The sequence below is a fragment of the Eurosta solidaginis genome, chromosome 2, assembly GCF_040869045.1.
Source record: "Eurosta solidaginis isolate ZX-2024a chromosome 2, ASM4086904v1, whole genome shotgun sequence".
Classification (NCBI taxonomy): domain Eukaryota; kingdom Metazoa; phylum Arthropoda; class Insecta; order Diptera; family Tephritidae; genus Eurosta; species Eurosta solidaginis.
In genome coordinates this window covers 91019065-91044836 of record NC_090320.1, presented here as the reverse complement: position 1 = coordinate 91044836, position 25772 = coordinate 91019065, and positions in this window count along the sequence as shown.

Below are 25772 nucleotides of genomic sequence, written 5' to 3'. Positions count from 1 at the left end.
CAATCCGAGGCTTTATCAAGAAACGACATACAAGTAGGAATATTGGAGCGTATATAAGTCCAAAAAGGTTTTGGGTTTACTTTCAACTCATCTTCACATCGAGTAATATACTGCTTATAGAAAAATGTATCTAGCGTATTGAAGTTTGTCATATAATAAGTATATTTACCTTTATGAAAGCTATCTGTGGACGCCTTATACAATTTAAAATGTTTATTCCTAAGTTTTTGTATACCATCGGAGTTTATGTATACGCACTGGAAGTAAAGAAAGGTTATGAGAAAATATGTCATGTGTGCTATACAGGAAGGCATCATAGAACCCACTTTTTGAGCTAAAAATTGGCTCCCAATCCAACTTGGAAAATTGCGAGCTTAGAGAGTCAAAGTCAGCTTCGCGAAAATTAAAACTCACATTGGAGCTATCACTTGATATTTTTGGACTCGTATTAGCAGTAGACTCCTGTTCTAGGCTTTTAACTGAATAAGTTAACATGCCCAATGAGTACATTTCATTATAGCATCTCCATTATTTATTTATTTATTTATTTATTGACATTTTTACGTGAATCGATTTAATAGTCGAGGTTTTGACGTTTAACGATGAATTTCGAATTGGTTTAGGTTTCGTATATTCATAAGTTTACGAAAGTGCACGATTTCTTGGTGTCCTTACTTTTCACAAAATTACCTATGTTCAATGTTCAGCCATACTAATGGATCGAGGCATAGTTAATAAGTTTACTATAAAATTAAAAAAAAAATGACCTAAGGAATTATGCAGTTCAGTACTTATCCGGTATTTGTAAACTGATTGCTTATTTATTTATTTATTTATTGACATTTTTACGTGAATCGATTTAATAGTCGAGGTTTTGACGTTTAACGATGAATTTCGAATTGGTTTAGGTTTCGTATATTCATAAGTTTACGAAAGTGCACGATTTCTTGGTGTCCTTACTTTTCATAAAATTACCTATGTTCAATGTTCAGCCATACTAATGGATCGAGGCATAGTTAATAAGTTTACTATAAAATTAAAAAAAAAAATACCTAAGGAATTATGCAGTTCAGTACTTATCCGGTATTTGTAAACTGATTGCTTCCTATTTCTACTACTAATATTTTTCGAAAATTCGCAAAGAAACAACACAGTTAACGGATGTCAATTCGATTTGGGAGCAAAATGGCCGCAATTGTCAAAAAAGTTGTCTGTCGAGCAAACCTCTTGTGATTGAATCATGAGAAAAACTACAGACATAGACTTATCCTGACAAATTTGAAAATATTATACAGTGAACTACACTTTATTTATGTTTGTTCAGCTTGAATTAAGCAAAGTCTTCACCATGATTAAATCAGAAGAGGTTTGCTCGGCCGACACATTTTTTGACAATTGCAGCCGGTTTGCTCCCAAATCGAATTGAAATCCGTTAAGTGTTTTGTTTCTTATAGATTTTTCAAAAAATATTAGAACGAGAAATAGGAAGCATTCAGTTTACAAATACCCGATAAGAACTGAGCTGCATAACTCCTTAGAAAATTTTTTTTTTATTTTATGATAAATTTGGTGACTATGCTATGATCTGTTAGTGTGGCTGAGCATAGGTAATTTTATGAAAAGTACGGACACCAAAGAATCGTGCACTTTCGTAAACCTACGAACATACGAAACCTAAACCAATTAAATTTTAATCGTTCAACGTCAAAAACTCGACTAGTAAACCGATTCACGTAAAAATTCATTAGTAAATAATGGAGATGTAATAACTAGTTGTTCTCATTGAGCATTTTAACTTATTGATTCTGTATGTTCGAAACATTCATCTCCATTTAAGAATTTGAGGAATCGGCTAATTTTTTGAATATTATGTATATTAGACTGGGTCGATTTATTAACCGATATCGCGCCATCGATTTTTTGATAGGATTCGGGCTCAGGAAAAAAAGTTCCACTACGCATACCCAAAAAAATAATTTTCGAGCCTGCGAAAAAAAAATGGCGAAAGGGTAATTTTTAAACCAAAACACTCCCCAAAACCCAAAAAATATTTATATTTTTTTTCAAAAATCTGTTGTAAAAACGTAGGCGATAACAGTTGTTTGAAAAAAAAAAACAAGTAAGGAAGGTTAAGTTCGGGTGTACCCGAACATTACATACTCAGTTGAGAGTTATGGTGACAACATAAGGAAAATGAACCGAGGGAAACCCTGGAATGTGTTTGTATGACATGTGCATCAAATGAAAGGCATTAAAGAGTATTTTATGAGGGAGTGGGCCATAGTTCTATAGGTGGACACCATTTAGCGATATCGCCATAAACGTGGATCAGGGTTGACTCTAGAATTTGTTTGTACGATATGGGTATCAAACGAAAGGTGTTAATGAGTATTTTAAAAGGGAGTGGGCCTTAGTTCTATAGGTGGACGCCGTCTCGAAATATCGCCATAAAGGTGGACCAGGGGTGACTCTAGAATGTGTTTGTACGATATGGGTATCAAATTTAAGGTAATAATGACGGGTTTAAAAGTGAGTGTTGGTAGTTGTATAGGTGGTCGCCTTTTCGAGATATCGCCATTAAGGTGGACCAGGGGTGACTCTAGAATACGTTTGTATAATATGGGTATCAAACGAAAGTTGTTAATGAGTATTTTAAAAGGGAGTGGGCCTTAGTTCTATAGGTGGACGCCTTTTCGAGGTATCGCAATAAAGGTGGACCAGGGGTGACTCTAGACTTTGTTTGTACGATATGGGTATCAAATGAAAGGTGTTAATGAGTATTTTTAAAAGGGAGTGGGCCCTCGTTTTATAGGTGGTCGCCTTTTCGAGATATCGCCATAAAGGTGAACCAGGGGTGACTCTAGAATATGTTTGTACGATATGGGTATCAAATGAAAGGTGGTAATGAGTATTTTAAAAGGGCGTGGGGCTTAGTTCTATAGGTGGACGCCTTTTCGAGATATCACCATAAAGGTGGACCAGGGGTGACTCTAGAATGTGTTTGTACGATATTGGTATCAAATTAAAGGTATTAATGAGAGCTTTAAAAGGGAGTGGTGGTAGTTGTATATGTTAAGGCGTTTTCCAGATATCGACCAAAATGTGGACCAGGGTGACCCAGAACATCATCTGTTGGATACCGCTAATTTATTTATATATGTAATACCTGTCAAGATTTCAAGGGTTCTTTATTTCCCCTGCAGAACTTTTTCATTTTCTTCTACTTAATATGGTAGGTGTCACAACCATTTTACAAAGTTTTTTCTAAAGTTATATTTCGCGTCAATAAACCAATCCAATTACCATGTTTCATCCCTCTTTTCGTATTTGGTATAGAATTATGGCATTTTTTTCATTTTTCGTAATTTTCGATATCGAAAAAGTGGCCGTGGTCATAGCGGGATTTCGTTCATTTTTTATACCAAGATAAAGTGAGTTCAGATAAGTACGTGAACTAAGTTCAGTAAAGATATGTCGATTTTTGCTCAAGTTATCATGTTAACGGCCATGCGGAAGGACAGACGGTAGATTTTTGTTCGACTTATGGCATTAAAAGTATCCTAGACAAATTAAATGAAAAAAGGCGGAGCCACGCCCATTTTGAAATTTTCTTTTATTTTTGTATTTTGTTGCACCATATCCTTACTGGAGTTGAATGTTGACATAATTTACTTATATACTGTAAAGATTTTAAATTTTTTGTTAAAATTTTACTTTAAAAAACATTTTTTTTTAAAGTGGGCGTGGTCCTTCTCCGATTTTGCTTATTTTTATTAAGCGTACATATAGTAATAGGAGTAACGTTCCTGCCAAATTTCATCATGATATCTTCAACGACTGCCAAATTACAGCTTGCAAAAGTTTTAAATTACCTTCTTTTAAAAGTGGGCGGTGCCACGCCCATTGTTCAAAATTTTACTAGTTTTCTATTCTGTGTTATAAGGTCAACCCATCTACCAAGTTTCATCGTTTTTGCTTTCTTTGGTAATGACTAATCGCACTTTTTCGGTTTTTCGAAATTTTCGATATCGAAAAAGTGGGCGTGGTTATAGTCCGATTTCGTTCATTTTAAATAGCGATCTGAGATGAGTGCTCAGGAACCTACATACCAAATTTCATCAATTTACCTCAAAATTTACTCAAGTTATCGTCTTAACGGACGGACGGACGGACATGGCTCAATCAAATTTTTTTTCGATCCTGATTGTTTTGATATATGGAAGTCTATATCTATCTCGATTCCTTTATACCTGTACAACCAACCGTTATCCAATCAAACTTAATATACTCTGTGAGCTCCGCTCAACTGAGTATAAAAATATATATATCTTTTGGGGCTTGGGGAGTGTTTTGTCGAAAAATTTACGCTTTCGCCATTTTTTTTGCAGGCTCGAAAATTATTTTTTTGGGTATGCGTTGTGGAACTTTTTTTTCCTGAGCCCAAATCCTATCGAAAAATCGATGGCGCGATCTCGTTTAATTTTCGTCCATACAAATTGACCCAGGTTAATGTATTTGTTTATTTGATATATTCGAACCTCTTGAGGTAGTATCCAACGAACGTGTTCCGAATATTCTAAATTAACGGTTTATCCGGAACACTTCCAAGAATAGCTTTCCGAAATTTGAGAATAAAAAGGTTAATAGTCCCTGCGTAGCAGGACCGCACAAAAGCTGAACTTGTCTGTCAAAGCCAATGCCGGAATATAAAGAATATAAAGTTGTCTTTTATTATACTCAGTTGAGCAGAGCTCACAGAGTATATTAAGTTTGATTGGATAACGGTTGGTTGTACAGGTATAAAGGAATCGAGATAGATATAGACTTCGATATATCAAAATCTTCAGGATCGAAAAAAAATTTGATTGAGCCATCTCCGTCCGTCCGTCCGTCTGTCCGTTAACACGATAACTTGAGTAAATTTTGACGTATCTTGATGAAATTTGGTATGTAGGTTCCTGAGGACTCATCTCAGATCGCTATATAAAATGAACGATATCGGACAATAACCACGCCCACTTTTTCGATATCGAAAATTTCGAAAAACCGAAAAAGTGCGATAATTCATTACCAAAGACAGATAAAGCGACGAAACTTGGTAGGTGAGTTGAACTTATGACGCAGAATATAAAATTAGTAAAATTTTGGCCAATGGGCGTCGCACCGCCCACTTTTAAAAGAAGGTAATTTAGAAGTTTTGCAAGCTGTAATTTGGCAGTCGTTGAAGATATCATGATGAAATTTGGCAGGAACGTTACTCCTATTACTATATGTACGCTTAATAAAAACTAGCAAAATCGGAGGACCACGCTCACTTAAAAAAAAAAAATTTATATTTTTACAGTATATAAGTAAATTATGTAAACATTCAACTCCAGTAATGATATGCTGCAACAAAATACAAAAATAAAAGAAAATTTCAAAATGGGCGTGGCTCCGCTCTTTTTCATTTAATTTGTCTAGGATTCTTTTAATGCCATAAGTCGAACAAAAATTTACCAATCCTTTTGAAATTTGGTAGGGGCATATATTTTATGACGCTAACTGTTTTCTGTGAAAATGGACGAAATCGGTTGAAGTCACACCCAGTTTTTATACACAGTCGTCGGTCTGTCCTTCCGCATGGCCGTTAACACGATAACTTGAGCAAAAATAGACATATCTTTACTGAAATTAGTTCACGTACTTACCTGAACTCACTTTATCTTGGTATAAAAAATGAACGAAATCCGACTATCGAAAATTACGAAAAATGAAAAAAATGCCATAATTCTATACCAAATACGAAAAAAGGGATGAAACATGGTAATCGGATTGGTTTATTGACGCGAAATATAACTTTAGAAAAAACTTTGTAAAATGGTTGTGACACCTACCATATTAAGTAGAAGAAAATGAAAAAGTTCTGCAGGGCGAACTAAAAAACCCTTGAAATCTTGGCAGGTATTACATATATAAATAAATTAGCGGTATCCAACAGATGATGTTCTGGGTCACCCTGGTCCACGTTTTGGTCGATATCTGGAAAACGCCTTCACATATACAACTACCACCACTCCCTTTTAAAAGCCTCATTAATACCTTTAATTTGATACCCATATCGTACAAACACATTCTAGAGTCACCCCTGGTCCACCTTTATGGTGATATCTCGAAAAGGCGTCCACCTATAGAACTAAGCCCCACGCCCTTTTAAAATACTCATTAACACCTTTCATTTGATACCCATATCGTACAAATATATTCTAGAGTCATCCCTGGTCCACCTTTATGGCGATATCTCGAAAAAGCGTCCACCTATAGAACGAAGGCCCACTCCCTTTTAAAAATACTCATTAACACCTTTCATTTGATACCCATATCGTACAAACAAAGTCTAGAGTCACCCCTAGTCCACCTTTATTGCGATACCTCGAAAAGGCGTCCACCTATATAATTAAGGCCCACTCCCTTTTAAAATACTCATTACACCTTTCGTTTGATACCCATATTATACAAACGCATTCTAGAGTCACCCATGGTCCACCTTTATGGCGATATATCGAAAAGGCGACCGCCTATACAACTACCACCACTCCCTTTTAAAACCCTCATTAATACCTTTAATTTGATACCCATATCGTACAAACACATTCTAGAGTCACCCCTGGTACACCTTTACGGCGATATTTCGAAAAGGCTTCCACCTATAGAACTAAGGCCCACTCCCTTTTAAAATACTCATTAACACCTTTCGTTTGATACCCATATTGTACAAACGCATTCTAGAATCACCCCTGGTCCACCTTTATGGCGATATCTCGAAAAGCCGACCACCTATACAACTACCACCACTCCCTTTTAAAACCCTCATTAATACCTTTCTTTTGAAACCCATATTGTACTAACAAATTCTAGGGCCACCCCTGGTCCATCTTTATGGCGATATCTCGCAACGGCGTCCACCTATGGAACTAAGGAGTAATCCCTTTTAAAATACTCATTAACAACTTTCATTTGATACCCATATCGTGAAAACAAATTCTAGAGTCAACCCTGATCCACCTTTATGGCGATATCCCTAATTGGCGTCCACCTATAGAACTATGGCCCACTCCCTCATAAAATACTCTTTAATGCCTTTCATTTGATTCATATATCATACAAACACATTCCAGGGTTTCCCTCGGTTCATTTTCCTACCTGGTTATTTTCGCTTATGTTGTCACCATAACTCTCAACTGAGTATGTAATGTTCGGTTACACCCGAACTTAACCTTCCTTACTTGTTTTGTTTGTCAGTTAATTGCGTCTGCTGGGTAGACTATCACCCCATGTCGGCTGCCTGTTCAAAATCGCCCTATCTCAAAATATTTTTCAAAATTTTTCCCTTTCAGGATTTGTCACAAAAAGGTCCTATATTATAATTAGATTGAAGAACGCATTAACTCAGAATGCTTTTCATTAACTCACTCTCATATCAAAATGAATTGAACTTATGCTCAGATAGGGAGTTTGAATACCAAAATACCAAAAAATAAAGCAAACAAGTTGGTTCTTTTTTTTTAGAGTTGGTCCTTTTTTCGATGAATTTTCGTCCCAAATGAAAACAAGGTGTGGCAACCGTGATTACTACCGTTACTTACTATCGTTATATATGTGTCACATCATATTCTAAGCTCTAATTGTAATTGTTTCTTCTCATTGTTTCTTTTCTTTTGCACTCTCATAGGTACCAGAATCTTTCATAATACAAAATCTAATACTAGGTTCAAACACACACCAAATTGGCAATTTATACTATTTGGGCAATTTATTACGCAATTTGTCATATAATAAATTGTAATAATAAATTGCCAATTTAAAAAAAATTGCGTAATAAATTGTTTCAAACTGCAAATGCAACATTGTAAAGTGTGTTTATTGAGTATACTTAAACGTCAGTTACGCATGGCTGAACTATATGGTTGGCTCATCTAATCAGCTGATTTTATGTTGTTGTTGTTGTTGTTGTAGCAGTGCTTCGCCCCACCTAACAGACGCGACCAATCACAAACTGTCATCAATATCCTCTAACGGGAGTCCAAGGAAACTTGCTGTTTCAACAGGGGTGGACTATAGGGAAAGGGGTGTTAGAGGCGTTGGTTCCACATTACAATTAAAGAGATGGTTGGTGTCATGTGGGGACACATTGCAAGCGGGGCATACATTTTGTATGTCGGGGTTGATTCTGGATAGGTAAGAGTTTAACCTGTTACAGTATCCAGAACGAAGTTGAGCCAGAGTGACACGCGTTTCCCTGGGGAGTATGCGTTCCTCTTCCGCAAGTTTTGGATACTTTATTTTGAGTACTGGGTTCACCGGGCAATTCCCGGCATAAAGGTCCGACGCCTGTTTGTGGAGTTCACCAAGGACCTGCTTGTGTTTTTTCGCTTCATACGGCTGTGTTCTCAGATGCCGTATTTCCTCAAAATGCTTACGGAGATGACTCCTTAAGCCCCTAGGCGGTGCTGGCTCGTCAATCAGATGTCTGTTGGGATGCCCAGGTTTCTGGGTATTCAACAGGAACTGTTTGGTCAGCATCTCGTTTCTTTCCCTGATGGGGAGTATTCTCGCCTCATTATGAAGATGGTGTTCTGGGGACATAAGAAGACAGCCCGTGGCAATTCTGAGAGCAGTATTTTGGCAGGCCTGTAGCTTCTTCCAGTGGGTAATTTTTAGGCTTGGCGACCATATGGGTGACGCGTAGCACGTAATCGGCTGGCTAATTGCTTTGTATGTAGTCATGAGCGTTTCTTTATCTTTTCCCCAGGTACTGCCAGCAAGGGATTTGAGGATTTTGTTACGGCTCTGAATTCTCGGAACAATTGCGGCTGCGTGCTCACCAAAATGTAGATCCTGATCAAACGTCACACCCAAGATTTTGGGGTGTAGGACAGTCGGTAGCGTAGAGCCATCGACGTGGATGTTCAAAATGGTCGACATTTGGGACGTCCATGTTGTAAATAAGGTCGCGGAAGATTTAGTCGGTGATAATGCCAGGTTTCGCGAGGCGAAAAAACTGGAGAGATCAGGGAGGTAGCCGTTTATTTTATTGCATAGCTCATCGATCTGTGGGCCTGGGCCTGTGGCCATTACTGTGCAGTCATCGGCGTAGGAAACGATTGTGACTCCTTCCGGTGGTGAAGGTAGCTTAGATATGTAGAAATTAAACAAAAGTGGGGATAGGACACCACCCTGTGGCACCCCTTGTTTAATTCTCCTTGGCTTTGATGTTTCGTTTCTAAATAGCACCGATGCCTGCCGACCACCCAGATAATTTGCGGTCCACCTTTTAAGACATGGGGGAAGGGTAGACCCTTCCAGGTCTTGCAGTAACGAGCCGTGGTTGACCGTATCAAAAGCTTTTGATAGGTCTAGCGCTACGAGTACTGTTCTATGGTGGGGGTTTTGATTTAAACCGCAATTTATCTGGGTGCTAATGGCATTTAGCGCGGAGGTAGTGCTATGGAGTTTTCTGAAGCCATGCTGATGGGAGGCTAGTTGCAAATTTGCTTGGAAATAAGGGAGAAAAATGGCTTCGAGCGTCTTTGCTACTGGCGATAGGAGAGATATCGGACGATACGACTCTCCTATGTTAGCTGGTTTACCAGGCTTTAGTAGCGGGACCACCTTGGCCATTCTCCATTTCTCGGGTATAACAAAGGTGGAAAGAGACAGGTTGAAGACCTGCGCTAAATATTTGAAACCCTCTTTCCCTAGGCTTTTAAGCATCGGCATGGCTATGCCGTCTGGGCCCACTGCTTTGGATGGTTTAGCGCGACCAATTGCGTCCTCAACCTCTTTAGCGGTGATGGTGATTGGTGACGCGCTGAATTTGTGTTTATGTGCGTGTCTGTTGGCCCTCCGTCTAACTTTGTCGACCGTAGAATGCATTATATATTGTCGGCAGAAAGCGCTCGCGCATTTTTTCGCATCCGACAGCACTTTGTCGCCAAAGGCGATGGAAACTTTGTCTTTGTGCTTAGTCGGATTCGATAGGGACTTTACGGTGGACCAAAGTTTACCCACACCGGTAGAGAGGTTACAACCTCTTAGGTGCTCCTCCCATTTCGCCCGCTTGTGTTCATCCACAAGCAATCTGATGCGTTGGTTTATATCCCTTATTTGGGGGTCGCCTGGATCAAGCTGCCTTATAAGGTCACGTTCTCTCGCTAAGTTTGCGGCCTCCGCCGGGAAGTGGGGCCGGATTTCGGGAATTCTCCCGGCGGGAATGAAACGTGCCGAGGCGGATTCAATGACCTTGCGGAAGGCACGCTCCCCTTGGCGGGCATCAGTAGGGATAGGGAGGGCAGCAAAGAGGTTGTCTGTAAAGGATTTATATTCTCCCCACTTTCCTTTTTTAAAGTTTATGAAAGTGCGTTTTTCGGTGACGATGAAGTCGGCGGTACGCTCGAGCGAAACAAGTATAGGCAGGTGGTCGGATGCCAATGATACCATCGGCTGCCAGTTGACGCAGTTTACGAGTTCTGCGCTCACGATTGAGATATCTGGCGAACTGTGACAGCTTCCTACCATACGTGTGGGGGCGTCTCCGTTTATAGTGCAGAACGTCGTTTCTTCTATTTGATCCGCCAACATCTCGCCCCTACTGTCCGCCCGCAAATTTGAATGCCATAGATCATGATGGGCATTGAAGTCGCCTAAAATAATGCGATTGTTTCCAGTGAGTAAAGCTCTAATATTAGGGTGGTATCCACCGGGGCAACAGGTGGCAGGGGGGATGTAGATGTTGATGATTTATAGGTTTGCATCGCCTGACCGGACAGATAGGCCTTGACGTTCTAAGACGTTGTCCCTGCGGTCGATGCCAGGATCAAATATGTGATATTGCACAGAGTGGTGTATTATAAACGCGAGGCCGCCTCCATTTCCGCTCTCGCGATCTTTTCTGTGGACATTATACCCAGAGCAGGTCTGCAATGCAGATCGTGCTGTGAGTTTAGTCTCTTGAATCGCAGCAATGCGGATGTTGTGCCGTTTCATGAAATTGACTATCTCCGTAATCTTCCCAGTTAGTCCATTACAGTTTAACTGCAGAATTCTGAAGTGCATGAGGGGAGACGTCGCCACTCTGGGGGTAAGTGACGGATGACTACGCCTGGGTTGAGGAAGGCCAGGACGCAATTGCTGTTGTGGCCCTGGGACTGGGCGTCCTTGGGCAAGCATTGGGGTACCCGGATGATTTGGGTTTGCGACCTGGCAACATGGCGCGATGAAACCCGTCGAGGGGTTGCCGTCGCGGAGACAAGAACATCTAGGAAAGTGGCACCACCCGAGGCAGGAGCTGCATTGGGCGGATGTCGCAAACATATATATTCTGTGCTGGCAAACGGTGCAAACGGAGGTAGGGACTAAGAGTCTGTTTCCCTGACCTACACGATTGCTGCCGGAAAAGAGGGGGGGAGAAGACGGGGGCAGGGGCTGTTGCTCAGCATTGCTTCCGACTCTACTACGAAGATTGTAGTTATGAGTGTTAGCAGTTGTTTGAGTTGTTGGCGCCGTAAGGCGCGAGCAGCAGCGGGTACTTGTTGTGGCTTGCTGAGCAGCGGGGCTGCTGGAAGGAAATGGGGGGGGGGGGGGGCGCTTAGACGTAGACTACGGGACGCCCTTGGGCGTGAACAGCAAGGAGCCACAAAAGATTTATAAAAGTTACGTGGACGTCGGGTTTTGGGATCAAGCCCAGAACATCCTGTCCGATGCAACCATCCCTTACACGAGACACACTGAACAGAGTATGACCGTCCTAAAAAGATTCTTTTCCGGCAGATGCAGCAAAACCATTTCTCAGGACCGAGGTCAGGAGACGGACCCGGATTGGATTCGATACCTTCCCGGAGCAAGAGAATATGGAGCAGTCCTGCTGCAAGGAGCTGCTGGGAGGATGACAATTTGTGGGAGGGACGAAACAAATTAAATGGGGTTACACTGAAATGACAGTCCTTGGTCGGGAAAAAACTCGAGTCGCTCCGGTACATAGAACCGACTGCCTTGGGAAGCGCTGATTTTATGTCTTTCATTTCACTGGAGTACGGATTTCAAAAGAAGATGGCAAAATCAAAATGAAACCAAAACATTGAACACATTTTCTTACAACACACAAAAATTTCAAAGTTTTATGTTTTCATTCCATTTCATTCGCCTAATAATGTGCGTGTTCATTTTGACAGTCTGAACAAAGGTATGTTCTTGCTGTAGAGATGAGCCAACCAGCTATCAAATTACTATTGTGTAAGCTAAATCGAGTTGTATGAACAGCACTCAATTCAAATCGAAATTTCCTCAATTTATTTTTCTGTTTGAACATAGTATAACTTCTAATCATGTTAATCATAAATTGTTGAGTGTACATACAAAAACTCTTGCTCTATGTCAGTGGTCACTAAAATTTAAACTGTGGCTGTGTTAGTAAGAGTAACATCATCGTGGTTCAGTCCATTGTTAACCATATAGTTTTGGCACACAAATCACATAAGAGAAGATTGCGCATTGCGCATGTAAACATTAGATCAGCTGTTTTTTATGGGCAATTTTTACGTAATTTTACTTTAGCTCTGGTTTTTTATCTATATTTATTTCATTCGCTCAAGCAGTCAAGTGTGACGTTGATGCGCAGAACGAAGCAATTTTTAACTCGTTAATGCGCAATCTGGGTAGGTGATTTGTGGGTTGGCAGCTTAAATTGAGGTTATGTTGTGAATAGAGTGGAAACCAGTGAAAGGAGACAGCATGGTTCAATTATGTACAGGTTGGCTCATCTCATCAGCTGATTTTATTTATGTCATTGCATGGTCGAAGGGATTGTCAAAAGGAGATGGCAAACTCAAAATGAAACCAACACATTGGCAACATTTTACTTGCACATACATAAACTGCTAAGTTTTATGTTTCCATTCCATACCATTCGCACCAACACCAATACACAGATTTTGACAATTTGAACAGACATATTTTGTTGCTTTACAGATGAGCCAACCTGCATATAGTTGAACCATGGAAGACAGTCAAATGGAGCGGAATGAAATACAGCAGTAAGAGCAGAGTTGCATTGAATCAATATACCTTCAATCTTTGTATCCATATTAAAGATAAATGTAGAAAAATAACAAAATACTTGAAAGGAGTCCTTAATGCTTATATTCCAAAATTTTCGCAGTAACAAAATAAAACAAAATATGAAGCGCGATAACCCCCGAAGAGATTTTAGGCCGAGCTTCTCTTCCTTCTTGAAACAGCGCATGGGAATATCACGTCTTGCTCCTTTTAATTTTTCCTGCAAATTGGCGGGACGGGACTTCCTTGATTTATTTCGACTTCGAACAGCATCTGCAAAGCAGATGAATTTTCGCTCAGAGTTTTTCATGGCAGAAATACACATGGAGTGCTTGTCGAAAACAGCCGAAGGGCGACTCCGTTTAGAAAAATTGTCTTCTAATTGAAAAAACTTCTTTCTAGAATTCTGATGTTGCTTTGCCCAGGGCGAGAGCTCAAGATCTTCGGTGTGGTAGGCGGAGCACGCTACCACCACACCACGGCGGACGTCAGTTTATGATTGTTTAAAAATTCAACTTGAATTTCCTACAATATCTTCTTAATTTCGTCAATGGTTATGTTTGTGAGTTTGTGCTAATTTTAAGCTATCAGCTGTTAGTTGCGCACCTTTTTAAGGTTTACAAAGGTTCAGTAGTTAATAAAAATTCAATGAGGTAGGACGTTCTAGCTTTGTTTTATTCATACTAGTTCTGTTTTATTTATATAAATATCTTATTTTTAAACTAAATCTCTCCAGAGCTCGGTTGTATCATTTTATCATAAAATTAGTCCTAAAAGTAAAAAAAAATTGTTTCCAATGACTGGGTGGTCCAATTTTTTTTTGTTTTTATTTAATTCTTTACTCTTTTGTTTACCAATGCACCCTCACACTTCAATTTTCCCATATATGGCCTAGATTCAGTAAGTGGGAGTTTTGAAATGAAAACTTTTTTCCATATAATTCGTGGTAGAGAAAAATTTACCTTCCAAACTCACATTTATTGAATCTAGCAACAGTACTCAGATTAACCGTCGAGAAGTCTTAAAAGTGTCAACTGTGCAGTATTGGTTTTTGTGGTTTTTTTATGTGAGAATAATATGGCGGTTCATCACAGCAATGAACATTTAGAATTAACAAATGCGCAAAATGGAATGTGCATTATTTGTAATGACGTCATGAACCATGTTGATAGTGCGGTTGCAGCATGCGATCATAGCTTTCATCTCAATTGTATATCTACCTGGATGCGTAGTAATAATACTTGTCCATTGTATCGTAGGGTGTGTAGTACTAACTCTTACGGATTCCAATGGGCAAGAAATTCTCCTAGCAAATATTTCCGTGACTGGGTGGGTAACAAGTTCGCAAGTAACACATACAGAGACTTCTAACTTAGAAGTTGACAACACAGAGCGCATTCAACGGTCTAGCAATGCTCGCAGGCACAATCGTAATTTTGGGGGTAGACAAAATCGGTCAAATACAAACAATGACATAAATTTTAACAATCAAAGTAGTGATTTGATTCGTATCGAGCAAGTAATAGAAAATGCTGTTCGTAGACAACACGAAGTTGTAACTCGCGAGATGAAAACACTATTGAACGTATTGTTAACAGTGCGTTGGAGCAGAATCTATCCACCCCTTGCAACAGCGCATGGGAATATCACTACCAAATAGAGAGGAGCATAATTCCACCATAACAACTAGAGTACGCTTACACAGTTACCGATTTTAATCGCCCGATGCCGGTCGTAATATTCCGATAAAAATAAACTCATGTATTTAGATGAGGGTGTCGGTGCACGGACCTTTAAAAAGAGAATGTTGGTAAACGAAAAATTTAAATTGTGGTAGAAATTGGTAGATTTTTTTTTTTTCAAGAAAATATTTGTACAAAACAATTCATATTTTATTGTAAAACAAATAAAGCACATTTCACGGAAATAACACTTAAAAAAATGTAAACAAAACAAAAACATTCATGTAAATTTGTATATACATAGCTTATACCTATATCATTATTTCTTTTTTCCTGTATTTTGAGCTTGAAATACTGAGGAAACTTTACCGATACGTCTAATTACAACAACAATTTTCCAATGTACCAGTATTTTTCTGCCACAAAATAACCGACTTTGGCATGTTATAGTTTACTTAAAACTTTTTTTGTTTTCGTTCAAAATTATTCAAAAAAAAAACTGATGAAAATATGACAGGAAAATATTTGCGAGCTCATTTACTACATTTCTTTCATAAACAAATTTATTTCTTGTTTGAATTTGTGCACATATTTTTCAAAATAAAAACCGAATTCCAACAAAAAAAAATTGTCAGAAAAAACAAAAGAAAAATCTAGTTCCATATGGGTGTTATTAAATACAAATACAAATAACAAAGCTACCTTCTACAAAGTAAAATTTTTTATAAAATCTTATTAATTTAATTGGAGGCTGATATAAAGTCCGTCCGAGACAATACTCCTTTATTAATATTTGATTGGAAATGCTTTGAATTTTTAACCCATTACGCTTGGCGGTTTTTATGTCGTTCATTATAGAGAACTACCTTTCTGCGGCTGCACTACTGTGAGGTAATATTGCTAAGTAGCACATTTATTCACTCAAGTTTTCTTTTAGAAGACTCTTTTCAGTTCCCAATTTTATCCATCCTTTAATAATATTGTGACGAATATGAGTGACACTAAGTGATACTCACATCCCTAGGCTGATGCTAAGTAAATGAAGTCACAACAACAATAAAGTAGACAGTCACTTGTATCTACATAAACGAATCAATCATTATGTCTACACATATGTACGTACACGCAGCAGAGAAGGGATGCACAAACACATGCAAATATCTTATCTGAGATGCTCCCGAAAGTATGCAATTGTAATTGTGGAAGTGTCGCTCACAAACACACACATATGAGAAGCTATATACGTGCATCCGTAGTTATAATTATATGGCGGTAACAAAGTAAATTCTGGGAGCACCTAGAAGAAGCACCAGCGATAGAGGCGCTACGAGCAGTTTCGATTAAGACGCTATCTAGCGAGCAATATCAGTATTATTTGAAAATAGTAGAGTTGTTTATTGTGAAGTACTTTAATAAAGGCCATTTTGCATTATTAAATACTGGAGTTATTTATTCAACAGTTTAGTGATTCGAACTTAGCAAAAGGGCAAATAAGAGGATTTGCAGTAAATTGTTACAATTGGTGTCAGAAGAGGAATTGTTGAATAAATTCCGAAGATTGGGAATACAACTTGGACATGGCAAAGGTGAGTGAATTGAGGATCCAGCAACTGAAAAAGGAGTTGGAGAACCGTGGATTGAATACAACCGGCAATAAGATCGAACTTCAAGCACGGCTACGAGAGGTAATGGAGTCGCAAGGAATCGATGTGGACGAGTATGCCTTTTATCCTGATGGGGACGAGACAACAACAAAAATTGAAGAGAAAAACGAAACATCCCAGACAGTTACGAGCACAGACTTGAACAGGATTTTGGCTACAATATCTGCTCAAACATCGACAGTGTCATCTCAACTGGAAGAACAGAAAACGTTTATGTAATCACAGATGGAATCCCTAGAGACACGAATAACATCGAATATTGAAGCACAAGAAACGCGTATGTCAGATTTGTCGGCACACATAACATCCAAGATGGAAACACAGCTCGAAGAACAGAAGACATATATGGCATCCCAGCTGGAATCACAGGAGGCACGTATTTCAGAAATGACGTCGCAAGTGGAAGACCAAAAGACATATATGGCATCTCAATTGGAAGGGAAAGAGGCACGTATAACGGAAATGTCGGCCGAAATTTTGGAACAGTTATCATCAAAACTGGAATCGCAGGATGCAAAAATGGCTCAATTTCAGGCAGAAGTAGATGATTTAAAAGGTCGTATGGAGCAGTTACAACTAAATCGCCCAGCTGTTTCAGCAAGCAATCCAAAGGTAAAAACATCATCCTTTGACGGTTCTGTTTCTTTCCAGGTGTTTAAGATTCAGTTTGAGAAGACCGCAGCAGTGAACAACTGGAGTGCTGAAGATAAAGTTGCTGCACTATTCGTAGCATTGAAAGCATCTGCTGCTGAAATCCTACAGACTATTCCCGAGGGAGAGCGGAACAACTACGAAACATTGATGAGCGCTCTAGAGAGACGATACGGAACTGAGCATAGGAGAAAGATATACCAAATGGAGTTACTGAACCGCTTCCAGAAGCCTGGTGAGACATTGCAAGAGTTTGCGTCGGATGTTGAAAGGCTGGCACATTTAGCGAATGCGGACGCACCCGTGGAACACACTGAAAGGGTAAAGATTCAGAGCTTTATAAATGGCATACGGGACGTCGAAACAAAGCGAGCTACATACGCAAACCCAAAGCCAACATTCGTAGAAACGGTTTCACATGCTCTGATTTAGGAAACGGCGTCGCCTCTGTGTAAGCCAGTTTTCAAAGCACGCCGTGTGGAAGTAGAAAGGTCACAGTGGTTAGACGCAATATTGGAGGCGCTTAAAAGGTCGCAAAAGCGGAGTGAAAAAGTTATCAAATGCTTCAAATGAGGGAAGCCCGGTCACATTGCACGTCATTGCGATCTTGATACTAGTGGTTTCAACAGCATGGGTGGTCTTAGTAACAAAGCTGGAGGGGATCAGCAAGTGCGAGTAAGATGTAGAAATCGAGAGCTAGCTCCAGCTATTGAATGTCCTGTGATATCTGTGTTGCAAATTGGTAGAAAATCGAGCAGTCTTACCGTCAGAGGGAATGTGGATGGCAAAGAACGTGTTCTGATAGTAGATACGGGCGCATCTCATTCCTTAATCCAATCTGACTTGGTTAACAGGAGAGTAAAGCCGTTTCCTGGAGAAATGTTGCGTACGGTCACTGGCGGGTATAACGGAGTCCAGCGGGAAGTGATATGTGAAGTCTTAATTGGAAAGGTCACAGTTCAACACAAATTCGTTGTGGCGGAGATCGTTGATGAAGTCCTATTGGGAGTGGACTTCTTGGTTGACCATGACATCAAGATCGATATGCCGAGAAGGGTGATGCGTTATGAGAACCAGGATGAGCCACTTAACTTCAGTTTGGAAAAAGGGTTCAGCAGTAAGCGAGTGCTGGTGGAGGAGATTCGACAGAGACCACGAAAGTCAAAGGTAAAAGTTGATGGAACGAATGGGCCAAACAAAACAAAATCAAAGATACCTGCGAGAGAAACACTGGCATTGACAAACCCGTACGGACGCACCAAAAAGACTGAAAGAATTTTGCAGAAAGGATGCAAGAGTGGTTTTGAGCCAGCGCGCACTACTGTTGTGAAACGTCAAGATAATACTGATGATGCAAAGTCAATCCGTCAAGATCAAGCTTTGCGAAGTAGCTCTTCATTGGCCAAACAACAGAGTGTGAAGGAACGGCCCAGGACAATGAGTAGTAAGATGAAACACAGGTACGACAAGGAAAATAATTCGGAAGGTTTCCGGAAGGGAGATTTGGTACTGCTATACAACCTTCGCCGGCGGAAAGGTGTTCCCTCCAAAATTCGGTGCAGTTGGGAAGGCCCGTACAAAGTTGTGAAGAAGATCAGTGATACCATCTACCGCATACAAAACATTGGGAAACCACGGAGTAGAAGAGTGGTACATTTGTAGATGCTAGCGGCGTTTAGATCGGGAGATTTGTGTGATCGGGACGATCAGACTTAGGTTGAGGGCAGTGTGACGAATATGAGTGACACTAAGTGATACTCACATCCCTAGTCTGATGCTAAGTAAATGAAGCCACAACAACAATAAAGCAGATAGTCACTTGTATCTACATAAACGAATCAATCATTATGTCTACACATATGTACGTACATGCAGCAGAGAAGAGACGCACAAACACATGCAAATATCTTATCTGAGATGCTCCCAAAAGTATGCAATTGTAATTCTGGAAGTGTCGCTCACAAATACACGCATATGAGAAGCTATATACGTGCATCTGTAGTTATAATTATATTCAATTCAATTCAATTCACTTTATTAAGTCTATGATTACATAAATCTTACAGACTAGCAATTCTAAATTATTGTTCACAAAGAAATATATTCCAATATATATATGAAGATTAAGTATAATATGATTCAACTTTAGTACCAAAACATGATCTCGGGATTGCGAAGTCTAGATCAAGAGTAGAGAAAATCTTGTTAAACTCCGCGAAAGCCCTTGAAATAGGGTCATAATTAAAATAGTTAGCTCTGATTATTTTAACGTGAAATGGATATTGCGTACGTAGCGTTCTGCACGGAACATTGAAGGTAATTTTCCCCTAGAAGTTCCGGGCAGTCAATCAAACCACAAGCTAAATCATAAATAAACATGAGGGATTGGCTAGACCGTCTAGACACAAGTGACTTCATGCCTATGAGGGCGCATCGAGCACTATACGAAGGTATAGGATCAGAAAAATTAAGGGGTTGAAGAGCAAATCGAACGAATCTCTTCTGTACTCTTTCCAGTCTTAGGGAATGAACAGAATAATTTGGATTCCAAATAATACAGGCATATTCCAGTTTTGAACGCACCAATGAATTATATAATGTTTTTCTTGTGAATGGATCTGTAAAATCTTTGCCATAGCGCCATATGAAGGCCAGATTCGAATATGCCTTGGTTAAGATGTAGCTGATGTGATGAGCAAAAATAAAGCCCGAATCGAACATTACACCAAGATCAACAAATTCGCCTACGGTAGAAAGGCTATCACCAAAAAGGGTGTACGTGGACTCAATTGTATAAAGGTTTTTCGAAAGTGTCATATGAAAGCACTTCTTTATATTCAGTCGTAGGTTGTTTTTAATGCTCTAGTTAGATTATTGAGATCATTTTGTAAAAGAATTACGCCAGACTCACTCGCAATGGTTTTGAAAACTTTCAAATCATCTGCGTAAAGCAGATACTGTGAGTTATATCATTAATAAAAACAAGAAAGAGAATCGGTCCAAGAAAGCTTCCTTGTTGATCGCCAGAAGTGGCTTCAAAGGAATAAGACTTGACATTCTCAATTTCTACAAAAGAAATTCTATTAGAGAGATATGATCCAATCCAGCACAAAAATTTAGAATGGAAACCCATCAATTCTTGCTTACGCAATAATATATTATGAGAAACAGTGTCAAACCCTTTTGCGAAATCGGTGTGAACAACGTCTACTTGATTACCAATCTTAAATGCACTGACGCAAAATTGGGAGAATGAGGCAAGGTTCGTAACATTGGAGCGCCCACTGAGAAAACCATGTTGGTATTCATCAATGGTGCCCTTTATTGCAAAGGCAAGTTTTTCTTTAATGACTTTCTCAAAGAGTTTCGAGAAAGTATACAGTTTAGAGATGGGTCTATAGTTTGTCACATCATTTTTATTGCCTGACTTAAATATTGGGGAAATGGAAGCTATTTTCCATTTGTCAATAAACTCACCACTTGATAGGGAAAGATTGAAAATATAGTTTAATGGAATACAGAGAGACGAACTGCATTTCTTTAAAATAAATGAGGACAGACCATCAATGTCACTTTTTAAAGAAGATTGTAGAGCGGTGATGCCTTTCATTAGGTTAAGAGAATTCAATAAGCAATAAGGCTTTATCAAGAAACGACATACAAGTAGGAATATTTGAGCAACATTTTTTGGAGCGTATATAAGTCCAAAAAGCTTTTGGGTTTACTTTCAACTCATCTTCATGTCGAGTGATATACTGATTATATAAAAATTTATTTAGCGTATTGAAGTTTGTCATATAATAAGTATATTTACTTTTATGAAAGCTATCTTTGGACGCCTTATACAATTTAAAATGTTTATTTCTAAGATTTTTTAGCCTTTTTAAATTTTTTGTATACCATGGGAGTTTATGTATACGCGCTGGAAGTAAAGAAATGTTATGAGAAAATATGTCATGCGTGCTATACAGAAAGACATCATAGCACCCACAAACACTTTTTGAGCTAAAAATTTACTCCCAATCCAACTTGGAAAATTGCGAGTTTAGGGAGTCAAAGTCAGCTCCGCGAAAATTAAAACTCACACTGGAGCTATCACTTGCACCAGGTATAAAATCAAGGAATTCTAGGGAAAGAGAAAGCGGGACATGGTGTTTATCAGACTTTGAGATTTGGAAAGTGGATTCCGATATTTGAAATATTAAATTTTCGTCAACGAAAACAAGATCTAAAATATTATGTAACTGATTAAAAAACGAATTGATTTGAGTAAGATTAATACTAAAGAGGCTATCTATGAAGTTTATTTCATGGGAACTATTAACATTAGTTGGAGTTAGGATACTATTCTTAAGAAAATCTGGCCGCGTTATTTTACTCAAATTAAAGTCACCCAAGATACAAAAATAACAAAAGGACACTCATCATTGCTGTCATATAAATTGGTAATATTATTTATATGAGCAGCGTACAAAGAATCAGGGCTGGCAGGTGGTATGTAAGAAGCACAAATAAATAATTTGCTGGAATTTCCGTTTATGCACACACACAGTTGATCAAGAAGAGAATCTTTATCTTCCAATTCAACAACAAAAGAGCGAAACTTTCGATTGACTGCAATTAAAACCCCTCCACCTCTCAAGCAATTTGTTTTAATTTTTCTCTATCTTTACGAAATGTAAAAAAAAGTTTTGGATCAAAAAATACGTCTCTGGTTTTAGTACGCATTCCCGAGATGTTTTGGTAATAAATACTTAAAAGATTTTTATTATGCTTATAACTAGATTTTAAACTATGCGAGGGACTTCTCCTTTTGGTGGTGACGAAAGGGCCGTATAATAATGCCTGAAGGCCATAAATTAGCATCAAAAAAGCAATCATAGAAATCTGGAGAAACACCAAGTTTGAAAGTCACTCTATCCAAGTCATCAAGAGATGTGCCACTTTTTACAAGCTTGTAACAAGACTCATAAGTGCTCGCAATCCCGAAATGATTGGCTACATAATCGGTGATATTTCCCGTTGTAACACATGGCTTAAACGAAGAAATATGCATCCACTTCTTTTTAGAAACAACTTCCACTCGGTAGACACATTTCAACCGAAAACTACACCTCTGACTTTATTTTTCAAAGAAACCGAGTTCACATGATCAGCCCCTTTCAAACTAACATCACTATTAGAATTATTTGCAGAAACTTCAACTAAGTTTCAACAGCAACTTCAGAGTACGAAGGAGTAGGTGAAGGTGAAGCGCAATTATCATTCTCAGCAGAACTGCATAATGACGCGGCAGAGGCAGTACCTGCAGATGAAGCAGAAAGTGTATTTGGGTTTGTATTAGTAGGCACATTTTTCCGTGCGCGAAAATTTTAAGCAGCATTAATTTGTTTATTATTTGGTGATTTCTTATTTTCACGAGAGCGCGCATTAGGCGTAGGTTTGTTAGTGGCATTGTAATTATTGTCACACGATGGATCAACAACCTGGATTTGCAATAAGTTAGGCTGTTTATTATCTGAAGCATAATTATCATCAATGCACTGTTGATTGTTTTTACTGTTGCTCATTAGCTCAGCCAACTGGCATTTTAGTATGTTAATCTCTTTAGACAAGAGAGAAAACATAACAAAAAAGTTTGACGAAACACTCAGACAGTTATTGCATACAAAAACAATGTTCATATGACTGCTCAGAATATGCGAAATATTGCTTATATCAATTTTTGAACATAAATTGTGATAGAAATTTTCACACAATCACCAGAATCACAATTAATAAGTTTATTGCAGTCAGAGCAGGTTATCGAACTTTGAGATAGCATAGCTATTAAGCGAGATTGTCCAACTGTGGGACACAAAAAAAGCAAAAAAGTGAGAGCACGACAAAAACACGTCTGTACACAGCAACGAACTGTTTAATATTATATGGCGGTAACTAAGTAAGTTCAGGAAGCGCCTAGAAGATGCCACGAGGAAATCACAGAGTATAAAAGCACCAGCGGTAGAGGCGCTACGAGCAGTTTCGATTAAGACGCTATCTAGCGAGCAATAGCAGTATTATTTGAAAATAGTAGAGTTGTTTATTGTGAAGACCTTAAATAAAGGCCATTTTGCATTATTAAATATTGGAGTTATTTATTCAACAGTTTAGTGATCGAACTTATCAAAAGGGCAAATAAGAGGATTTGCAGTAAATTCGTTACAATATCGTCGGAAAATATCTTTTCTATTATTTCCTTATCATATAACATTAATGATCGCCATTCGTTGTTAAGAATTTCCATGGAAGTCTTGTGAAATGGAAAAGCTTTAAGGAAGGGAGCAATCATTGTCATTTGACTGGAATTAATATTTTTTTATCAAAATTTTTCAAAAGGTGTAACTTTTCGTCTTCGAAATTGAATCGTTTCTCAATTTCCTTACAAAGGTAAATGTTGGTAGATTTTTGGGCTTTGGTGGTAGAAAATGAAAATGGGCTAAAAAGTTGGTAGAGCTACCAATAAAGTGGTAAAGTCAATACACTGGGGTGTGTACATTTCAACTGATCACAGAATTGTTGTCGGCCGTTGTCGTTTTTAACTGCCGATAAATTCGCGCGTGTTCAATTTTATCGTCCGATAAATTGCATGCATTTACTGTGAAAAACTAATTATTTGTGCGATGGGCTGAAAAATTGATTAATTGTGTGCAAACAGGCACCTTTTATTGCACAAGCACATAAATGCATGAACGCAAGCGTGTTTTTACGAAAAAGTAAAATGTAAGATAAAAAGCTGGCGGCCGATAATCGGTTGCAATTTTAACACCAGCCCGGCCGATTTCATCAGCTGATTGCAATTCTTCGGTTTATCGGTGGCTGTGTAAGCATACTCCTAGTACGGCGGGACAAGCTACAAGAGAGCTGACTGCTTTTTACTCAAAAGCAAATAATGTACGTAACGCGCTACCGCAACGGGAATCGTCCTTAATTATTGGTAGCATTGGCAAAATAATTTCGAATTGGAAATAAACTTTTGATGGCTGTATTCAAGGTATATATATAAATGAGTTTATATACAGAGTTACTTATAGCTTTAAAGCCCAGTATATTTTAAATTTTTTTTCTGTTGACGACGACAGATCGCATCGCATCCCTTCATGTTACATCTGAAGTAAAAAAAAACGATACAACTTTTTGGCTTTGCTTTTTTTCTGTTGCTGAAATATTTTCCAAATTTAAATTCAAGCAATTTTGTAATACTGAAAACCTACCTACCGTTTTCTTTCCACTAGCTTGCAAAAAAAGCTCATAGTATATTGATAATAGCGTTCACCGGCCGCAACTTAGCGAAGGTATATATCGACTTAGAATGTATTAGGCTTAGGAACTCCTTATGTATATTTAGATCCACCGGCTGAGCTGGTAGGTGCCGAACCTCATCATAGTGCTTACGGAGATATTTACTTATCCATTTGGGAGGAAGGGATAGATGTGACAGTTGTTGGCTATTTGTTTGTGACAATTCAGCAAAAACTTTCGGTTCGGAATGTTAATTATTCTCCTTTAACGTAAGCTCTGTTGGCTATAATATATAAGGAGGTGTTCAGGGATAATAACATGATATCCCGTGGTAGTTCTGTGTGGAGTATTCTGGCAAGCCTGCAGCCTTTTCCAGTGGGTGTTTTTTAAGTCGGGCAACCAAAAAAAAAAAACAAAGAGAACATTTTTCTAAGCGGGGTCGCCCCTCGGCAGTGTTTGGCAAGCGCTCAGGGTGTATTTCTGTCATGAAAAGCTCTCAGTGAAAACTCATCTGCCTTGCAGATGCCGTTCGGAGACGGCATAAAGCATGTAGGTCCCGTCCGGCCAATTTGTAGGGAAAATCAAGAGGAGCACGACGGAAATTGGAAGAGAAGCTCGGCCTTAGATCTCTTCGGAGGTTATCGCGCCTTACATTTATTTTTTTTTATATAGGTAATTAATTTCCAAACTCTTGTACAGACAACTTAAGGATAAGGCGTGGCACATTTCCATTGAAAATGCCCAGAATCGGGATTTTTGTTATTTTCGAGAGTCATGCCCGACAAAACCTTATAAAAAGTTGTTACTATGCTATTTCTCTTCTAAAGTGTATTTATAACAATTAAATGAATGACATCAATTTTTTGAAACGGGCGTGGCACCGCCTCTTATTTGATCATGAATTGGCTACGGTTTCTGGAACCATAACTCGAAGATCGATTGACGTAACTTAAACATTTTTAAATGGGCAAGAAACCATTATTTCCTCTTTAAAGAGGAATACTTCTTACAAAGACTCAAAATCGTTAAATAAACACCCCTCTTTCGATAATACTTGGGGCCAAGAAACTGAACTAAAAGAACTGGCTCAGGCCCCATTTCGACGTCGATGAAGAATGCCCCTGGTAACCGGAGTGTTGTTCCGTAAAGCATTTCTGCTGTGCTGGCTTTAATGTCGTCTTTGAAACTTGCGCGAAGACCGAGCAACACCACTGGAAGTATATTTACCCAGTTTGATGAGGCGTGGCATCGTACTGCCGCCTTGAGGGACCTATGCCAACGCTGGACCATACCATTCGATGCTGGGTGAAAAGCTGTCATTCAAGTTCGGTTACATCCTATGAGCTGCGTGAATACGTTGAAGAATTTTGACTCGAATTGAGAGCCTCTATCACTGGTAACA